The following is an 8,998-nucleotide window of genomic DNA, read 5'->3' on the forward strand; positions in this document are numbered from 1 at the left end:
TGTATTGAGGCTAACTTGGTACTAAACCGGGAAAATGTCATTTCATGGTGAGAGAGGATTGTTTGTAGGGCATAAGATCTCAGTCGGGATGGAGGTGGATAGAGCTAAGGTAGAAGTAATATCTAAGCTACCTCCTCCTAGTTCCATATACCGTTAGAAGTTTTTCGGCCATGCGGTGGTTTTATAGGAGATTTATTAGAGATTTTTCTAAGATTACAGGCCCCTCACTCCAATTGTTAGTTAAGGATGTACCTTTTATTTTTGATGATGCATGCGTGGCGCCTTTTGAGTTACTTAAGAAATTTATTCACAGCCCCCAATCATGGTTTCTCCCGATCAATGCCTTTGAACCGATATGCCGTTGATTATGCAGCTTGAGTCAGAGCCACAGAGGATTGAAAAGAAGTTTCAACCCATTTACTACGCTAGCAAGACCTTGACAGGAGCCCAGAACACTACACCACCACAGTAGAAGGAGTTATTGCTTCGACAAGTTTAGATCATACCTCGCCTTCCAAAACCATTATCTCTACTCGGACCACTCGGCATTGAGGTACTTATTCCTGAAAAATGATGCCAAACCGAGATTGATTCAAAGGGATTCTTTGCTACGTGAATTTGACGCCGAGATCAAGGATAAGAAGGGCGCGGAGAACTGGCAAATGGACCATTTATCGAGATTGGAAAATCCTCACTTAGATGCACTTGATGAGACGACCATAGATGATCGATTTCCGTAAGAACATTTGTATGTCACTCGTGTATACACCGATACTCCCCGGTTTTCCGATTATGCTAACTATTTGGTTGCTAGGGTTCTACCAAAGGGTATGACGACGAAAAGAAGAAATTCTTCACGATTTGAAATACTATATTTGGGAAGATCCCTTTGTTTAAAGTATGTGCGATCGTGATTCGCCTGTGTATATGGTGAGGAGACTCTCCAAATATTGAAGCAATGCCATGAGGGACCCACTCGGAGGTCATCAAGCAGCAAACCATATCGCGAGGAGAAGGTGCTAGAGGCGGATTCTATTGGCCTACGCCTTCCAAGATGCACGGAAATTTGTTAAGGCTTCAGGACCCTCACAAGCAGTAATATCTCTTCTCGTGATGAGATGCCCCAAACCAAAGGTGCAAGTCGCTGAGATTTTTGATGTCCGGGGCATCGACTTCATGGGACCCTTTCCCTCTCTCGTATGGTAATAAGTACATTCGGGTTGCCGTTGAATATTTCTCTAAGTGGCTCAAGCCCAGTCAGAGCCATCGATGATGCTAGGGTTGTCCGCAGTTCCTTAAGCGATTGTTTGCTAGGTTTGGCATACCTAGGGCGCTTTATTAGTGATAGAGGAACACATTTCCGCAACACCCAATTAGAGAAAGTACTTAAGCTGCACGGAGTTACTCATCTGCCTTCTACTCCCTATCACCCCCGGACTAGCGGGTAGGCTGAGGTAACTAATAGGTATTAAACGATTTTAGAGAGAACTGTTAGTACCGTAGGGAAGGATCGGACTCTTAAGTTAGATGATGCATTATGGGCGCTTAGGACTACTTTTAGGACATCTATAGGTTTTACGCCCCCATCGCCTTGTTTATGGAAAGTCATGTCATTTGCCCCGCTGAGTTAGAGCATAGGCACTTTGGGCCCTTAGAACTTGTAACTTTGATATTGATTATGCAGTGTAAGGAGCGGCAATGGTACCGAGTGAGCTAGATGAGTGGGCGCCAGAGGTACACGAAAACTCCTCAACTTACAAAGCAAGGACTAAGAAATGGCATGATCAAAGGATTCGTGAGCCTAAGGAATTTCAGTCGGGGATCGAGTGTTGCTTTACAACTCTCGCCTTCGTCTGCTTCCTGAAAGCTGCTGCACTGCTGGTCCGACCATTTCAAATCGGACAAGTCTTTCCATATGGAGTGGTAGAGTTGCATCATCCGGTAGAAGGGAACTTCAAAGTGAACGGCCATCTGGCTAAAGCAATATCATTGTAACTCGTTGGATAGTGAGCAACGAGTTGACCCGGCTTTGTATGCACAGAAGGGTGATCCGAATGAGTCACGCTTAAGACTCGCAAATAAGCACTTCGCATATCCGACTTGGATTATACTTTCATGTTTTTAATTAGTTGTGATTGTTTCATTATTTTCATTTGACTTTATTATAGTTGCTTAAAAATAATTAGGTTAATTTTAATTTTCCGACTTATAGAATCAAGAGGACAAACTCTTCCGCTTGACCATATCTACTTGTTTAATGATCTAATTACATGCGATGTGTTAATTATAGGTATGGGGCAAGGCGACTGAGCTCAAGAAAAGGCAAGCCCGTAAAATTGCTTCACCACGGCTTCGCGGCCATCACGGGTCAGATCACCGTGTCAGGTCATGAGCACGTCAGAGTCAAGACCGTGTTGAAGGATAAAGAGTAATTGTCACGGCTCAAGGCAAAGACGGGACACAACCCCTAGCCGTGGTTGGAAGCACGGCCGTGCCAATGCCTGCAAGCAAGGAGCATCCAAAGAAGGCTAAAGGATCGCGACGGCCGAGTCCTACCAGGCCGATCAAGACGGCCCTACCTCACCCGTATTGAAACCGTGCCTATAAGAAGTGGAGGCCTCCAAAATTTTGCTTCCCTTTGTTTTTCTTAGCTCAAAGGTGTTGTTCTTATACCCCTATCTCACCCTTCTCACTTTCCTAAGCTTAACCCGTGTAAGTCCCTTCATCTGTTGCATTATATTTTTTTTATTATTATGATTTCACTTCTATTTTAGACATATACTTTTGTTAGGACATGCTAGGATATTTTGGTGGCTCTATATTGTAACTATATGACCTTGGTTAGGTTAATCTACATTAGTTGTTGTGTTTGTGGTGTAGTTGGTTATGAAATTGATAAGTGTGGGGTTTTGGTGGAAATAAATGTGCCTACAAAGATGCAAAGCATGAATAATGTTTAGATTTAAATTGCAATTGCCGGTTCATGATAAATTGGATTGATATATATTAGTTTATACAAGTTTTGGTTAGTCAAGTATAATCATTATGATGTTGATTCTAGAGATTATTTCTTTCATTAACTTGAATTTTTACAAAAACTAATAATTCGTTGCATTAGGTGATATGACTCGACCGCGATAAATCTCGTAGAGTAATCAAACGCCGCTACCAAAGAAGCGATCAGGGTGGAACGCTTCCTCCACAAGACTGCAATCAGCACCAAGACTTCCACCTCCACCACCACAAAGAAATAGTCCGACCTCGAAGAGCACCGCCGTGAATCCATCCACACTGGCCGTCATCCATCAAGTGGACATTCCCTAATGCGCATAAATGAAAGTAGATTCCAAGTCATGAGATGGAAGTAAGTGATGGCGGGCCGCTGCATAGACTTCACATCCCTAGAGAGTGGGATTGGCTCAAGATGTGCACACACCGATCGAGACTCCGCCATATGCTAGATTCTTTGACATCATTGAGCCAACTCACCGCGGAGCTTACGATCGAGTTCCTCAAGACCTTCTTCATGCAAAGAACAGATCACAAACCGCATCACCGATGCAATTTATTTTAGGCTTGGGGAAGGGAGTTCTCGATGTCGGTCCCACAATTTGGAATGCATTCTGGGATTATGGATCAACAAGAAATCTCGGGAGGAGTATCGTGGTTGTCTCTACATCCACCCAATTTCATATGACGCCATGTGGGATTCATTGGTAATGAGGCCTAAACATACTACCCAAGCAGTGTCTAAGGCATCTAGCCCACTCTGACCATCTCCGCTACATTCATACCCTACTACCTTACACCATTACAGCCGAGGGACAGCTTTTGGGCGCCACACTGATCGATGTCTTATTCTCTAGGCTATGCAACACTCCAAGAAGCTAGACTTAGGATATTTATCTAGCTCGCCAAGTCCGCTCATTTATGTAGTAGACGCTCGTAAGAAGATGCATTGTTGTTTCACCGTGTGTGACTAGGTTAGCTAAGAGACTAGATGTATTGGACGACCGTCATTTGAGCTTTCAAATATTGGTGACATGACACCACTAGGGATCGGACAAATGATCAATATGCGTATGATCACGGCCACTAGACATCCACATGGTATTGAATATAGGCTCGTGAGCACAATAGTCGTGAAGCTATAGAGGTACGGCTAGAGGAGCCCAACATCCGTCGGTTTGGATTCCGGATGTTAGGATTCCTAACCCAGAGTGTTTATGCCTTCTCGAGCCTCATCCTCTCATTCCCTAGAGCCATCGAGCGAGTCATCTGATCGTTTACCGACCGCCCAGATCGAGTCTCATGATCTACAAAGCAGCAAGAAGACACCGAGTTTGTGCGGTTTCAAGAAGAAACGAAGGCACAGCTGGGCGCTTGAACAAGAGCACTTCAACAGCTCCCCGAGTGGTTTAGAAAGATAGGCCACCCGCATGACTTCATAGTAGTGCGATTCAAAAGATGCAAGAGGTCGGAGCACAAAATCAACGCTCATTGATGATATGGAGTTCGATTTGGCGACATGCTTCATGCACTCGATCCACCACCACAACCTCCCTCAAAGAAATTTCCCCGCCTCCCCAACTTCCAAAGCAGATCCAACCAAGTGAGGATACACCGTCAAATAGACTTCCCAGCGGAAAGAAAAAAATTTGTGATATTTTCCTCCATCCTTTTCTTTATTTTATTTATTTATTTATTTATTTTTATTTATTTTCTTTCAATTTGTTATCTCCTTTTACTTTCTTGCTTGTAGCTTGTTTACTTTTATGTTATTTCCTTGCACTTGTTTGTTTATGTTAAGTAGAACACTATGCCTTTTAATTAAAAAAAAAATTCAGCATGATCTTCCATAACCATAATGTGTGAATCATATGCTTCCTCGGGCCTAATCTCTCTAACACTGCGGGATGTTGTTATACTAAAATGTGGGTAGGGACCTATCGATGTTGTGCCTATCTTGAGTTTTGTTTTAATTAAGTAGTTGATGACTTTTTTTTCTCCCTTTGAATGGATTCCCTTATAGCTTTTATCGAACCTTGTCTCGGAAGAAGGCAATGAATAAATCTCTCAACTACAATCCAGCCTGTAAACCGGTATTTTTCCTTAATTCTTCCATATTACTTTATCGTAGATATAGAACACCAAGTAATATTGCCGCTTATTATTGTGATTGACCGCTTAAACTTTGGGTTGAGAATTCATGCAATTTTAAATCACTCAAATGGTGAGATTTTGAGCCAATTGGTGCATCACTATTATGCTCCCTTTTCTTTCATTAGTGAGCATTTTACGTAATCTCCGCTTCTAGAACTTGCTTTATGATATCCGCTGAAATTACATGAATTGTCAATAATTGTGAGATGATTTGGGCACTTAGGATTTACACAATTTGGCCAAAAAGCCTAACCCTATTTTTCCCTTAGTGAACCAATTTTGAGCCTTAGCCATTCCTTTCGTGACAATAATAACGGTGACACTCATCTTATCACTTCTATTCATTTGACCATTCTTTCTACCATTATTACCGGAAATTATATAAGTTATGTCGATTTTACTTTGGATCAATCCGCATTCATATATTTCACTAAGTTGCTAGATTTTTCATAGATGCTCCCTTCAATTATTGTATGTGTCAATAACCAACAACTCCTACATAGCCGTTGTAATATATATACATAGTATATATATTTATATATAAAAAAAAACAAACAAAAAAAAGTAGAAAGTATTAATTTAGTTCATTTTGAGCATCATCTTATTTTTTAGAGCAACTTAGTGTTCATTTCGGTACAAAGACTTGATCCTTCATTACTTTCTTGCATTACTTGCTTAACTTCCAAAGAACTTGTAGCCTACTTTCCATATTTATAATGCATCTTACCTTAACCCCATTACAACCGGGCTCAAGACCCTTTGATCATGATTATTGATTATTTCGTAGTAGTTGGAGATTGAATCCATAAGCAAGCCTATGGTAAGCACTTTTTCTCAGATTTTTGCGCTGAGAGCTTACGATCTTCTTTCACCTATATACACTTGTGTGTTTTGAGTGATATCTTGTGAGGCATGTTTCAATTTCTTAATTTAGATGGTTTATCATTTTAACTTTAGCAACTTTATTAAGTTTGCTCTTTCTCTTAAGGATTTAGTGATTCGGGGATTTTGGGAAAAATCATTACGAGTTTTGAAATTTGTTTTGAGCTAACCTCCGCAATGCGCTTGATCGAGTTATTTGACATCTTTCGAGGAGTTGAGTTGTAAATTGCTCGAGGACAAGCAAAAGTTTAAGTATGGGGTAATTTGATAAGCATCATACTACACATGTTTTCATGCCCGATTGTTCACATTTTTTATGCATGATTATCCCGCTTTATGCTAGAATCACCGCCTTTTGTTTCCTTTCGCTTCGTGTCATTTTCAAAGGACACCATCAGAATCGAGGAAAATACGTGATTACGGAGGAAAATCCATCAAATTGGGCGAGAACAAGCACCCCGAGGGTTGAGCACGGCCCGGACTCCTACCGCGGTCAATTATCAAGAGGCTATCCCTAATTGTGCCATTCGCACAGACTTTCGAGCCACCACGGCCTCCAAAGACGCACTGTGGTGGATCAGCACCGCCTGGGCACGGGCTCTGAAGGAGTCAAGACCGGCTGGCACGCCTCAGTGGTGGCTCAAAGACAATAGATCACTGATTCAGCACATGACTCGGCCGAATCATCATCACCGACCGGCCGTCAATCAACTATATAGGCGATTTTGAATTCTAATTGAAGGGGACGATTTTTGGACTCAATTCCAAGACACACACTTAATCAAATATTTCCTATACCTCAATTGTAGACCTGAGAGATCAATTTTCATCAATTGAAGGGGGATTCCACTTATTCCAACATCGAATTGAAGATCAAGACAAACTTTGGAAGCATTCAAGAGGCAACTAGGGTTCGAGATTTTGAATTTGCAATTTAGGGTTTCTCATTCCACTGAAAGAGTAAGGGTGTACATACCTTTTAATTTGTTTTTCCTTATTTTGTTCTTTAATTGCTTTGACTATGAACATGAGCAGCCTAGATCTTTGAATCCATTAGGTTCACCTTGTTGATGGATTATGCTTAATTGTTAGTTTTTATAATTGTCATTCTTGCAATCTTCTTGCTATTCAGTGAATAAAAGTTTGATGCGCTTAATTTGAGACGTTGGATTAATTGTTTATTAGGTTGTTTCTCGACATCGAGAAATGCTTGTTATAACCGGATTTTGAATAGTAAGGACCGGTAGTTAACACTTAGAGATGAGGTTGATTTACTCGCCGATTAAGAACTAACAACTCTTAATAGTCTTAAATCATACTTAATGCTAATTTGCAGAACTGATAGGAAGAGATTCCATTAGGTTAGTGTGTTTAGAACCGGTAAGCTCGAGAGAGGAACCGGATTCAATTCAGGATTTAGGCACGGGTAAGCAAGATCGCAATCCATAAAATTCATCTTTAGAATTCCATCACTTAGGCTCCCTTTTGGATTTATTTCTCTCTTTACAATTGTCTTTAATTGTCCATTGTTGTCCTTCATTTACTTAATTGCACTCATAACCATTACCGGTATGTTAGAACTTTCACACCCTATTTCGTATTAGATAAATATAGCAAGGTAACTCGAGGTTCACCCGATCTCCGTGGATACGACCTGATACTCACACTAGTGCTAGGCTGCACCTAGGGTTCACCGCCTTAGGTGTAGGTTGCATAAAGAGCCCACTGGTTTTGGCCATGGTCGGGAACTCAATGGTGAACTAGAGTGAATTGTTTTGTGTTAATTTAGTCATTATTTATTTTATTCATTTATTCTTTAATTTTATTATTATTTATTATTATATTATTTTTGTTGATTCAGTGGTTGTGTGGACTTTCGATTTTGTGTACTTTATGACCGTGAGCTCAAACTCAATCTTATAGAGCTCTATCCGATCCGTGAACGATCCCCGGACTCTTAAGGAAGAGGTTGCAATTAGAAGAGGAGGAGATTGAGGTTGAGGTACCCGTGGATAGACTAGACACGATGGAAAACCATGACCCCACGCCGATGAGGGATCGGGAGGGACGATGTACGAGTTTACTCGACCATCTTTGGATGGGACGAAAACTAGTATAGTCGCATCACTGAAGGCCAACAATTTCGAGATAAAGGCCAATGTTATCCAGATGATCCAACAAAGCGTGCGTTTGGAGGATTGCCCAAATGAGGATCCCAATGCACATATCTCCAACTTTTGGAGATTTGTGACACATTCAAAATAAATGGAATAACTGATGATGCCATTCTACCGAGATTGTTTCCCATTTTCCTTGAGGGACAGAGCAAAGAGATGGTTGCAATCTCTTCCACAATGTATTCCATCACTACCCTGAAGAAGTAATGTAAAAATTTTTATATAAGTATTTTCCTCCCGCTAAAACTACTAAACTTAGAAATGACATATCTTCTTTTGTGCGCTTGATGATGAAAGCATGTACGATGCATGGGAGAGATTTAAAGATCTTTTGAGATGCCGCCTACATCACGGATTGCTGCCAGGATGCAGTGTCTCAAATTCTCTATGGCCGGGTTGAACCTCGAACGAGGCGTATGGTGGATGTCATACAGCAGGGCGCTAAACAAGAAGACGCCCGAACAAGCCTTCTAATGATCAGGCAATTTCATGCTTACTGATCTCTTTAGAACAATTACTTTTTATATTAAACATAGTTGTATGAACTTAGTGTTAGAATAACTTATGTCGGATTTTTGGTAATCGCGAAGTGTGACTTTCCCGCTTGATTTACTTACTTGATCTACGGCCTAAATGCACGATATGCTCTAACGCAGTGTAAAATTTGGCCACCAAAAATTAAGGAAATATGAAAATTAACACTTTCACCATGGTTCTCAGGTACATCACGGGGTTACATCACCAGGCCGTGCCCACGCCGACGGGCCTGAGTCAGC

General features: G+C 41.2%; 1 non-coding gene across 1 annotated transcript; it reads right to left on the reverse strand.

The window, feature by feature from the left end:
* Positions 1–8,473: 8,473 nt before the first annotated feature.
* On the reverse strand, positions 8,474–8,579 carry LOC125368711. The gene has a single exon (XR_007214477.1). It is a non-coding gene; the product is annotated as a small nucleolar RNA R71 (small nucleolar RNA).
* Between the last annotated feature and the right edge of the window lie 419 nt (positions 8,580–8,998).

The sequence above is a fragment of the Ricinus communis genome, chromosome 10 (genome assembly GCF_019578655.1).
Source record: "Ricinus communis isolate WT05 ecotype wild-type chromosome 10, ASM1957865v1, whole genome shotgun sequence".
Taxonomy (NCBI): domain Eukaryota; kingdom Viridiplantae; phylum Streptophyta; class Magnoliopsida; order Malpighiales; family Euphorbiaceae; genus Ricinus; species Ricinus communis.